This window comes from Mustelus asterias, chromosome 5 (genome assembly GCF_964213995.1).
Source record: "Mustelus asterias chromosome 5, sMusAst1.hap1.1, whole genome shotgun sequence".
In the NCBI taxonomy this organism is placed as follows: Eukaryota; Metazoa; Chordata; class Chondrichthyes; order Carcharhiniformes; family Triakidae; genus Mustelus; species Mustelus asterias.
This window is the reverse complement of record NC_135805.1, coordinates 112,826,797-112,840,224: the sequence shown is the minus strand read 5'-3', so window position 1 is coordinate 112,840,224 and position 13,428 is coordinate 112,826,797.

The following is a 13,428-nucleotide window of genomic DNA, read 5'->3' as shown; positions in this document are numbered from 1 at the left end:
AAAGAATGGAACTTCCAAATGACCCCAACAGAAGAAACTGAGATCAGAATTTAGCTTTTTATAACTTTACTTTAACAAGCGAACCAAATACAACATAGATTAAATATGATTTAATAAGAAAATTGTGTTCAGTAGAAACTGTAAATACACTTTAAATAGCCAAAGATAGATTTCTTGGATTTACTGGCCATCCCCTTAGCACAAATGATATAACTGTCCCATTTTGAGAATAAATGCAAAGGTCGGGCAGGAACATGGAGTATTTCTTGCTGCGAAGGCTGGCGGGAAAACATGCCAAAGCTTCTGGTCCCAACCTCCTCATTAACTTTGCACCCAGGTTTTTAACACTGTACTCACGATGCAACAGGCCTAGATGGTGCATAGGCCGCTGATATGTCTGGATGCCATCTTGAAAAGGCGCCCAATATCACTAACCCACTGTTGAAGAAAGAAGGTGGAACACCTGATCATGAAGATAGATCTCTGGGAGCATTCCTGGAAGATGGACCCCCTGAGGTTGGAAGATGGATCCCCTCCAGGACACTGAATCTGGAAGATCCACTTGTAGAAGCTCCCCTCACCCACTGCTGTGGTGTTCCAGACTTGCCTAAGACATCCCAAACTCCAGAGGCAGCCCCAGGCATTGTTCAAGTGAGCCCCAACATCTGTACACCATGATGTTCCAAATGTGTTTTCCCACCAGCATCAAAGAGATTCTGGTCTGACAGTGTGGGGGGTTCAAAACTTTCTCTTCAGCAAATAGAGTTCCAGTCTCGATTTCCATACACACTTTAGCCATCCGATTCTGCTCCACCAACAACAGCGAACGAACAGATTATATTAGACCTGGTATTGTGCAATGTGACAGGATTAGTTAATGACCTCAGAGTAAAGGCACCCCTGGATAGCAGCAACCAGAAAATGATTACATTTTACACCCAGTGTGAAGGGAAAAAGTGTGGGTCTAAGACTAGTATTTTAAACTTAAATAAGGGCAACTATGTGGGCATGAAAGCTGAAGTGGGTGAAATGAACAAATATTTTGCTTCTGCCTTCCCTGTAGAAGATTTAAAATAATATTCCAGTAATAGCTGTAAATCAGGAGGTTGCAGGGGAGAGAGGAACTCGGTGAAATGACAATCACCAAGGAAGCAGTACTGAGTAAACTGATGGAACTGTGCACTGACAAGTCTCTGGGTCCCCATATACTTTATCCTAGGGTCTTAAAGGAATTGACAAATGAGGTAGGAGGTGCGTTGGTGTTAATTTTCCAAATTTCCCTGGATTTTGGGAAGGTTCCATCAAACTGTAAAGTAGCAAATATCATCCCTTTATTCAAAAAGAGGGAGAGGAAGAAAACAGGAAACTGTAGGCCAGTGAGCTTGATATCTGACATGGCAAAGGTGGCAGAATCAATCATTATAGAGGCTATAGCTTGGCACTTGCCTTGAAACTCAAGGCCATCTGGAAGAGTCAACATGATTTTCTGACAGGGGAATCATGTTGATCCAATTTATTAGAGTTCGTTGGGGGAATAACATGCACTGTGGATAAAGGGGAGCCTGTAGACGTACTGTACTTGGATTTCCAGAAAGCATTTGATTTGGTGCCACATCAAAGGTTATTATGAAAGATAAAAAGCTTATGATGTAGGGGATAACATATTAGCATGGATGGAAGAAAACAGTGTACACAGAAATGCGTCTTTGTCTGATTGGCAGGATGTGACAAATGGAATCACAGGGGTCTGTGGTGGGGCTTCAACTGTTTACAATTTACATCAATGACTTAGATGAGGGGAACGAAGGCATGGTAGCTAAATTTGCAAATGGCACAAAGATCGGTAGGAGAGTATGTTGCGAAGATGACAGAGAATTTGCAGATAGATATTGATAGGTTGAGCGAGTGGACACAAATCTGGCAGATGGAGTATAATGTGGGAAATTTGAAGTTATTCAGTTTCACAGGATAAAAGCCGAATATTACTTAAACCCCAGGCCTGTCCAACGCATGGCCTGTGAAGTCCCTCCATGTTGCCCCTGGAGCATTTGTTGAAAATGCTGGTTGAATGTCTGTGTATTTGTAGATTAATGTAAGGGACTGCTCCTCCAATCAAACCCTATGAGCCTATCAGCAGCAAAGACAGAAGAGAAATAGGCTGTGAACGGAAGAACAATGGGCACTGGCAACTCTCGACTACCTGGAGCTGCTGCTGCTGCACATTTTCTTGCCTGCAGCTTACTGTGCCTTGGCCTAGCTCTGTTCCCGTGGTTCATCCCCATGTTTCCCAATTCTTCCCAGCATTCAGCCAGGTCTCAGTGCTTCCCGTGGCACTGCTCGGCTTCAGGATACACTCCTGGCCTCTGTTCTGCTCTCATCATACCCCTCCTGCAGCCGATTTAGTGAATGAGGATAATAGAGTGTGAGGTTTGGCGGGTGGGTCAGGAGATGAGTGAGTGAGCAAGCAAAGCTGGGTGAGCAGACAAGTGAGGGCGGGTGAGCAAGTGAGGAAAGGGTGAGTATGTGTGTGCCAGAGATTCACCCACTCCCACTCTGAGACTGGCAATGCCCTAGGCCCGCGCACTCTCACCCTTTCATACTCGAATGGTTGCCCTAATTTTGAAAAAAAGAATGAATAAATCAGTTTATTGTGGTGGGTTTTTTTTGCTCAGCAAGTTGTTTCTTTTTATCTGTCAGCTTTTTAAAAAAAATTCATGTTCAATGTTGTGCCGCACCTTATCTTTGAAAAGTGACCCCCATGCGAAAAGGTGGACAAGCCGGATTTAAACAGAAAACAACTGCAGAATTCCAAGGTGCAAATAATTTAGGTGTTTATGTGCATGAGTCACAGAGTGGGTATGCAGTATAGTAATCAAGAAGGCGAATGGAATGCTGTCCTTTATTACAAGAGGAATTGAACATTAAAAGTAAAGATGTTATGCTTCATTTAAACAGGGCATTGGTGAGACTGCATTTTCAATACTGTGTGCAATTTTCATCTCCTTATTTAAGGAAGGATGTAAAGAAGACAGTTCAGAGGAAGTTTACTGGATTTATAGGACGGCACGGTGGCGCAGTGGTTAGCACTGCTGCCTCACAGCACCAGGGTCCCATGTTCAATTCCGGTCTCGGGTCACTGTCTGTGTGGAATTTGCACATTCTCCCCGTGTCTGTATGGGTTTCCTCCCACAGTTCAAAGATGTGTGGGTTAGGTTGATTGGCCATGCTAAATTGACCCTAGTGTCAGGGGGATTAGCAGGGTAAATACGTGGGGTTATGGGGATAGGGCCTGGGTGGGATTGTGGTCAGTACTGACTCGATGGGCCAAATTGCCGCCTCCTGTACTGTAGGAGTTCGATGACACCTGGAATGAATAGGCTGTCTCACGAGGAAAATTTGAACAGACTGGGCTTGTTTCCTCTGGAATTTAGGAGAGTGAGGGGTGACTTAAGTGAAGCATATAAGATCCTGAATGGTCTGGACAAGGTGGATGTGGAAAGGATGTTTCCTGTTGTGAGTGAGTCCAGAATTAGGAGTCATCCTTCCAGGACAGGAGATTTTTTTCTCTCTCTGAGGGTTGTGCACTTTGGAACTCAGAAGACATTGGAAGTGGGGTCAGTGAATATTTTTAAGGCAAAAGTTAATAGATTCTCCTTAGGCAAGGGAATCAAACGTTATTTGGATGAATGGGAATGTGGGGCTCAAAACACAAACAGATTAGTCATCATCTTATTAAATGGTGGAGCAGGCTCGATGGGCTGAATGGCCTGCTTCTCCGATTTCGTATGCAGGTTTGTATCGAACCCAAGTCCCACATACAAAATGGCTAGCTCTGGTTAACCAGCCCCTTCAAAATAACTCAAGCAGCCACGCTACCTTTAATTTTCTTATCCTCATTGCTAAACCCAGCCTTTTTTTTAACTATACCCCACCTAAATCCCACGCTTGCCTGTTGAAATTTAATCTCTGAGGACGCTGTATTTTCAATTGGTTTCAGTCACTCCTGTTTCCTTTGCAACCTGAGGTCACAGCCTGATTTCCCAGAAATCTGACGTCACAGCCAGGAACCCAAAGTCATAACCCCCTTTCTGAGAAACCTGCCATTTTATTTATTTCTTTTGGTTAGGGAGTGTCTCAAAAAAATACAGGCTTTGAAAACAGTCAGTGCACCCACCAGAACACTCGACAAGCACTCGTGCAGACAACAGCTCTCACACACTTCCCTACTGGTCCTGGAAATACTGGATTTCATCACAATTTACTCAATATACACCATTGGATAATATAACATATTGTGCAGGCTATAAATTCTCAAGCTGCAGTTGTTTCCCAACAGTTGTTGAACTAACAGCTGTGGGCAAAAAAAGTCTAGGTCAGGCTTTTGAGAGAAGTAGGTGCCTTGAATTAAAAATATTAATTAAGGTGAACCCCTGGGAGGGAATCGTAAACAAAAATAACCAAATTTATCGAACGTGGCCCAAAAGAAGGAATTACCAAAAAAAATTCACTTTTTGTATCTTTTTACTTTAACATGAATGGGAATCAACATTAAACATGAATTAACAGCAAATTATGATTGCTATGAATAATAACTTAGACATGGAATAGCAGCTATAACAAAGATTATCTCAGGAAATTACAAACATTCATATTACATCGCAGACAAATGTTGTACCACATGAAATCCCTGTTGGCCGAACTCAATTGAAATTCAGTCATGTTCACCAGCAGCCGCATTCCATCCGAGGTCCCTGGATATGGTTCACATCAGGAAGGTCCAATCAGGTCACACCAGTATTGATGCTGTAGCTTTCTACAGTTGCTTTTCAGTCAACTAACCAGCAACATTATTGTTCACAATCGGAGCCTTTCATACAAACACTCAGCCTGAGATTTTCATACTGCTTTTCACAGAATCACTGAACCGTTACAATGCCACAGGAGGCTATTTGGCCCATTGTGTCTGCACTGGCTCTCTAAATGAGCATTATGATTCTGTGCCATTCCCCTGTCTTTTCCCCATAACCCTGTACATTGTTTCTGTACACATCATCATCTAATGCCCTCTTGACTGTCTCAATTGTACTTGCCTCCACCACACTTCCAGGCAGTGCATTCCAGACCCGAACCACTCATGTGAAAAAGATTTTCTCGCGTCGCATTTGCTTCTTTTGCAAATCACTTTAAATCTGTGTTCTCTCGTTCTTAATTCTTCAACAAGTGGGAATAGTTTGGCCCTACCTACTCTATCCAGCCCCTTCATGATTTTAGGATTGAATCTCTTTTAGCTCATTCAGATGTTGCCTTCTCTTGGGCTTCAAACAGAAATCTGACCATTTTGTAGAGAGATCCGCTCACTCCTCAACACAGTAAGAAGTCTCACAACACCAGGTTAAAGTCCAACAGGTTTATTTGGTAGCAAAAGCTTTCGGAGCGCTGCTTCAGGACTTACCTGATGAAGGAGCAGCGCTCCAAAAGCTAATGGCTTTTGCTACCAAATAAACCTGTTGGACTTTAACCTGGTGTTGTGAGACTTCTTACTGTGTTTATCCCAGTCCAACGCCGGCATCTCCACATCATGGCTCCTCAACACACCAGGAGTTCGATAACTGTGGACAGGATTTTACGGCCTCACTCATCCTGAAACCATAAAATCCCACCTGAGGTAAGCGGACCTTCCCAAACCCATAAATGTGAAATCAGAGAAAAGCTGCAAGTTTAAATGCAAGAATGTTTGTCACAAAGGCATTTATTCAGTGTCATTTGCCAACCCAGACTATCCTGCTTTTCTGTGAATACGTTTTGTATAATGAGATATCATTCAAGTTTAAGGTTTTTAATCAACCTCCTTTTCCACTATTTTATCCAATGGCGATTTAACCTGTATGGACATTGCATTCTAAGTAGCCTTAATATTGCTGTACATAGACAAATTCTTAATATGATCTCCTTTTATTTGTGCGCTCTTGAATAATGTGTAAAAAATAATTTGAGAGATTTCTTGACTTCGCTCACCCGCTCCGATTCTCGTGGTGGGCGGGGCAGTAAAATTATAGTCAGTATCCTGCTGCAGCACCTCTTTCTGTCCACCAACCACACTGCTTCTGTGTCCATTCCTTCCTGTTGATATTGGTTCCTGACCAAGTGTTACCAGGATACATGGACCAGTATTTCTTAATATCCAAGAAAATTGCAGTTGATCCCCTTACAATTGATATAAGTTCTTAAAAGTCCTTTTCAAACAATTTTTTAAAGACAATTGCAGATTCCCCAAACAATTATGAATAATTACAAGTTTCCTTACCACTGCTTCTGGGTCAAAGGTCATCACAGGATATTCAGAAGCAAAAAGATAACTTCAGTTGAGTTTGATTATCTGACGAAACATCTATTTCATGTCCACATAGTTGCCCTTATTTAAGTTTAAAATACTAGTCAATTTTTTGGAGTTGTTTTATTTTAAGTTGACAGGCTGAGGGGAACATAAAATGGCAGATGACATTTTTCACTCTTTTTGAACATTTTGGCTCAACTCTACTTTTTTATTGATAGTTTCCCCTGAGTGGTCACGCAGGATTAGTTTTGTTCATAACTCATTATTCTTTATGATTGATGGTTTTGTTTAGCTGTTTCCCTGCTTTTGCAGCCATAGATTTATTATCAACTCCATTTCTGATATGTCAGTGGTTTAATTTGAGTCCATCAACAAAAGTGTGAGACCAGAATATGGCTGGCCTATAGATTGAAAGTTTCTGTGGTTGGACTAATTTTATAATGCAGGATGTTTTACAAAGTACTTGTGCAACATACATATACTAGATGCAAACTGCAAATAACATACAAAAGCAACATTCATGGTGTGGCGAGTAAGTCATTCCTGGTTCCTGATAGCCTGTCCACCACCTGCAAGGCACACGTCAGGAATGTGATGGAATTGTGATGTTTCTAGATTGAGAATTGAAACTGACACAATTTCACTGCAAATCTAATCGTTCTTTTGCTGAAAACTGAAGCGAATATGAGCAATTTTGAAAATATTTAGTTATCCTCTAAATAGTCAGTCTCTGTTGACTGCAGGATGATTGGATCTGATTTGAAGCAGACCTGAGCCAGCTTTCTTTCACTTCTCAGTAAGGCGATGCCATTTGGTGAGGGTTATTGGCCTTTCTTTTAATCCTTCGGTTGCATGTGAACTGTCCTTATCTCCAATCTTTCTGCCCCTTGATTGCTTTATGGATGATCAGTCTCTGGTACTTAGTCCAAAATATCATGGGTGGTCAGTATCCCCACATGATCCTCCTGTACATAATCATTTAACCAGTGCACCTCTGGTCCATCTACCTTTTGTTTCTTTCCTGGCTCAGTAGCCTCACAAGGTGGTAGTACAACTGCCTCTGAGTATCGAAGGTCCTGTTAGAGAGCACAACCATAGCAGTTCTTTAGCCAAGACATTTTGGCAAGTTACGACATGGTCTGAACATTGCCAGCTCTCTTCCATTACATGTTTGACTTAATTCAAATCCTTATAATATCCTCTCCACTTGCCTCCAAGTGCTGCTCCAAGCACTCAGAGCTCGATACTATCCAAGACAATGCAACCCGTTTGATCAGTACCACCTTAAACATTAACTTTCTCCAGCACCAATGCACAGAGGCAGTAGTGTGTGCCATCTGCACCACATCAACTCAACGAGACGCTTTCAACAGCACTTTCTACTGCATGGAAGGACAAGGGCAACAGATGCATGGAAAAGTAAAGTTTATTTATTAGTCACAAATAAGGCTTACAGTAACACTGCAATGGAGTTACTGTGAAATTCCCCTAGCCGCCGCAGTCCGGCGCCTGTTCGGGTCAACGCACCTAACCAGCACGTCTTTCAGAATGTGCGAGGAAACCGGAGCACCCGGAGGAAACCCATGCAGACACGGGGAGAATGTGCAAACTCCACACAAACAGTGACCCAAGCCAGGAATCGAACCCACATCCCTGGCGTTGTGAAGCAGCAGTGCTAACCACTGTGCTACCGTGCCGCCCACGCTATCACTTCTAAGTTCTCCTCCAAGCTACACACCATCCTGACTTGGAATTATATCACTTTGCTTCACTAAAGCCATGCCAAAATGCTGGAACTGTCTCCCTAACAGCACTGTGAGTGTGTCTACACCACCTGAACTGCAGAAGTTCAGGAAGGCAGCTCACAATCACAATTTCAAAGGTTGGACAATAAATGCTGGCTTTGCCAGCAGCCCTCTGATTCCAAGAATAAATGTTTTAAATAGTTTTGTTCCCCCCTCTTAATGTTATTGTCAATGCTGAGTTAATATTTTCCTGATTGAAAGTGTTGAAAAGTGGAAAAGCCTGTGTTATGACTGACAGAACTGAAATCCGTTACAACTACAAGAAAAACCGCTGTTCATTCCATGAGAATGTTTCTGCTATGTCTACATCCAAAGGTATTCAAAATTAAAATTTATCAAGAACTTCAATAAGATACTCCATCAGTGGTCAGTTCAATTGAGTTTTATTTTCTTTGAACAAAAATTTTTATTTTTAAATCTATTGGCATTATTTAAATGCGGTAACCCTCAGTGACTATTCTTTGAATACTAAAGTTGCCTTTGAAGGTGGCACAATAATTAGCACTGCTGCCTCACAGCGCCAGGGACCCGGTTCGATTCCAGCCTTGGGTAACTGTGTGTGTGGAGTTTGCATGTTTTTCCCATGTCTGCATAGGTTTCCTCTGGGTACTCCGGTTTCCTCCCACAGTCCAAAGATGTGCAGGTTAGATAGATTGGCCATGATCAATGAATGGGGTTATAGGATAGGGAAAGGGAGTAAGCCTGGGCAGACTGCTCCTTCAAAGGGTCAGTATAAACTCAATGGGCTAAATGGTCTGCCTTCTGTATTGTAGGGATTCTATGGATTAATTCATTATAAATTTATGAAAAATTTGGAAACCGCGACCACAGAGCTCCAAATTCATAAACAGAGATATCAGAAATGCACAGGAGTTCATCAACATTAATGACAGGTTACTCATTTGGCTGAAAACCCTTGCTTAGCACTAATATTTGCCAATTCCAATGAAGGAACAACACCTAAATGGCAACTGGTTCTTTTTTTCTCTCATGACATTCTGACTAGTTGCTTTTATTTCAAATTCAATTCTGCATACTACCTTTCCTGAACTTAAAGTTAATGAAATTATTATATTTTAAATGAATTCCACCAATTATGCCAAATGATTAAATATGAAACAAGTTGATAAGAGTAATAAAGACAGTGTGCCATGCTCAGCAAACACAATGGAATATATTGAATCTTTGAGTAAATATGGACATTGCCAAGAGATGGTGAGAATTCAGTCATACGGCAGAAATGAAGTTGGAATTAAAGTCAACAGAGCTATAGGGATCATTTCACTGTATTTCAAGACAACACTGCATAGATAAGACATCACAGAATCACAGAACTGTAACATTCAGAAAGAGGCCATTCGGTCCATCGGGCAGAATTCTCTAATTTATAGTCTAAGTGCTGTGCCAGGCAGTTCTGACAATGCCATTTCTGCTGGCTAGAATGCCATGAACTCGCGCCTGATTCTGCACTTGCAGTCTAATTAATTATGCACGAGGGAGTGTCTCTCTGAATCACCAGGCTGGTCGGGGGCTGATTTATCCGCCCATCATCAGCTGCTGTGTTCAAATGTCCCAACACCATATTTAAACGCCAGTGCAACACACTCATCCCTGCCTCCAGCCCACCTGCCGCAGTAGATTCCTCAAGATAGCATCCAGCCAGAAAGAAAAGGACATCTCCTTCAAGAAGAAGGCAGCACCCTGCTTCAGCCACCAGGCTGTTGACAACTTGATCCAAGGAGTTCAGTCAAGGTGGCATGTCCTCTACCTATGAGATGGCTTCAGGGAACATTATATCTCCAAACTGGTAGGCCATTGTCCAGGAGCAGCTTAATTTGTATCAATTGGAATTAGAGAGCAGTGAATGTGAGGAGGCATGGATTTTCTGGCCACAACTATGCTGTGTTAATAATAGGCTGGAGTGGTGAAGCTGCTCATTAGACTTGCATTTAGCCATAGACTTTCTCATTCCTGCCTGCAAGACATTCAAACAGTATGGCACCTTTCCAGGGCACCCGAGTGAACAGGAAAAGCACCTATGTATCTCAACCAATTAAGTTGAGAAATAATTAATGAGCCACATACAATTTGAACCAGGAATTGTCAGCTAAAATAATGAACTTAACGTCAGCTCAGGTACTGAAAACAAAATAAGGACAGGGAAAAAAATACTTACTAAGAGAAAAACTAGGGGATTTTCACAGTAACTTAATTGCGTTGTTAATGTAAGCCTACTTGTGACACTAATAAGTAAACTTTTAATTTTAAACATAAGACAGAAAGAAAACATAAAACTAAATCTCCAATAAAAATTAAAATCTAACGGAATGAGATCCAAACTGACAAAAGTTAATCTTTAATGACAGTGAGGTGGGTTGACAGTAATTAAGATAGCCATACTGTTAATAGATAACTTAGACAGGGATGATTTGACTTATAATTTTTGGTGAGCTTAACTCATATCTACAATGTCGATATAGGAACTTCATGCTGCTCGATACGTTTGAATGGAGAGTCAAATGATGAGACACATTTTCATGCAACTTATGGACAGGCAACACATCTTGATTTTCACAGTTAACTGCATTTGCTCTTGAGAAGCTGCTGTGTGATTTATGTTTTAATAATGGTGAGTGCTATGAGCCTCACTGTTATTTACATAGCAAAATCCAGTCCAATATTCATTTAAGAGATGGGAATGGCCAATTAATTAAATTCTATTGAACACGAAGATAAAGTAATTTAGAAATTCAAAAAGAAATGTTAACATTCAACCCTCTTGTGTGTTTATATTTTTGCTGTGTGTGTGTTTAATGGAGCACAAAGTTTTCAGTGGGCACTTGGGTGACTCGCCACAGTTTTTAGGTCCTCTTTCTCATTCAGTGCCTTTGAAATTCAGGCATGCTCATTATTGAGCATTGTTTTGGAGGGGTTGGGTAGGGTGGGCGATGCAAGGTTAATGTCCTGCACTGGGGTGTTGAGGTTCAAGGTGCTTCAATATTGGGCCTCACCACTAGTTATCATTGAGTCGGCATGGCACTCTAACCTGCCCGTGAAGAAGAGTGTAGAGAAATCAGGCAGCTGAGAACATTGTAATTTCTAGGCCAGTGTTTCCTCCAATAGCTAGCACTGTTTAATTTTCAACAAGCAAACATTACTAACTGATTTCTATTGGATATACATTGAGAGATAATTGTGCTTCAATGGATTAAGATAATCCTGTTTGACTAAGCATACTTTTGCTGGAGTTTAATTTACAGAAATTGTCCTTGGTTGATACCTATTTCCCACTTTATAATTCAATACATATTTTTCTTAATGCTGTGAAGCTCAGAGGAGGGAATATTTAATGTGAGACTGTAAGAAGTAATGTGCATGTGTTGGTGTTTTCTAATTTTAAACAAAATGACTTGTACATCAGCACAACTTGTGGCAGCATTAATAACTAATGGAGCTCTGTCAACAGATTTTTCATTTTATTTACGGGATGTAGGCATCGTTTGCTAGGCCAGCATTTATTGCCCATCCCTGACTCCCCTTCTGTAGGTAGTGGTGAGCTGCCTCCTTGTACTGCTGCAGTCCCTGAGGTATAGGTACACTCAAAGTGCTGCTAGGGAGGGGATTAGGAACAGTAAAGGAAAGTCAGGATGGTGAGTGACTTGGAGGGGAAACCTCCTGGTGGTGGTGTTACCAGGTATTTGCTGTTCTTGTTATCCTGGATGGCCATGAGTTTGGAAAGTGCTGACTAAGGAACCTTGTTGAGTTCCTGCAGTGCATGTTGTAGATGGTGCATGTTGTAAATGGTATATACTGCTCCCCTTCCTCGGTGGTGGAAGGATTATGGAAGGGGTAGCAATCAAAGCGGGCTGCTTTGTCCTGGATGGTGTCATGCTTCTTGAGTGTTGTTGGAGCTGTACTTTCCAGGCAAGTGGAGAGTATGCCATTGCACTCCTGACTTGTGCTTTGTAGCGGGTTGGCCAGGCTTTGGGGAGTCAGGAAGTGAATTACTCACTGCAGGATTCCTAGTCTTTGGCCCACTTGAGTAGCCACAATATTTATATATCTTGCTAGTCCAGATCAGTTTCTGGTCAATGGTAACCCCAGGATGTTGATAGTGGGGGAACTCAGTGATGGTGATGTCATTGAATGTCAAGGGGTGATGGTTAGATCCTCATTGGAGATGTCATTGCTGGCATTTGTGTGGCTGATTACTTGGTACTTGTCAGCCCAGGCATGGATATCGTCCAGGTCTTGCTACATTTAGACATGGACTGCTTCAGTATCTGAGGAGTCATGAAAGATGCCGAACATTGTGCAGCCATCAACAAACATCCCCACTTTTGACCTTATAGTGGTGGGAAAGTCATTGAGGAAGAGGCTGAAGATGGTTGAGCTTGGGATATTAACTGGAGGAACTCATGCAGCAATGTCCCGTAACTGAGGTGATTGACCTCTAACCACCACAACCATCTTCTATTGTGACAGGTATGACTCCAACCAACAGTGAGTTTTCCCCCTAATTCCCATCAACTCCAATTTTGCTATGGCTTGTTGAGGACACAGTTGGCCAAATGCTGTCCTGATGTCAAGGGCAGTCACTCTCGCCTCTGGTGGTCAGCTCTTTTGCCCATGTTTGAACCAAGGCTGTAATGAGGTCAGGAGCCGAGTGACCCTGGTGGAACCCAAACTGAATACCCAAGTGCTGGTTATTGCTGAGTAAATGCAACTTGATAACGCGGTTGATGACCCTTCCATCACTTTGTTGATAATTGAGAGTAGACTGATGGGGCGAGTCAGATTTGCCCTGTTTCCTTCATACAGTAAGAAGTCTCACAACACCAGGCTAAAGTCCAACAGGTTTATTTGGTAGCAAAAGCCACTAGCTTTCAGAGCGCTGCTCCGTCATCGGGTAAGTCAGCGCTCCGAAAGCTATTGGCTTTTGCTACCAAATAAACCTGTTGGACTTTAACCTGGTGTTGTGAGATTTCTTATTGTGTTTACCCCAGTCCAACGCCGGCATCTCCACATCCTTAATACAGGAAATGCCTGGCAATTTTCCACATTGCTGGATAGATGCAAGTGTTGTGGCTGTACTGGAACAGCCACTGAAACAGGGGCACGGCAAGTTCTGCAGCACAAAACTATTGCTGGAATATTGTCAGGGCCAATAGCCTTTGTAGTATCCAGTGCCATTTCTTGATATCAGTTGAACTGAAATGAATTGGCTGAAGACTGACGCCTCTGATGCTGGGGACCTCTGGAAGAGACCGAGATGGATCATCCACTCGG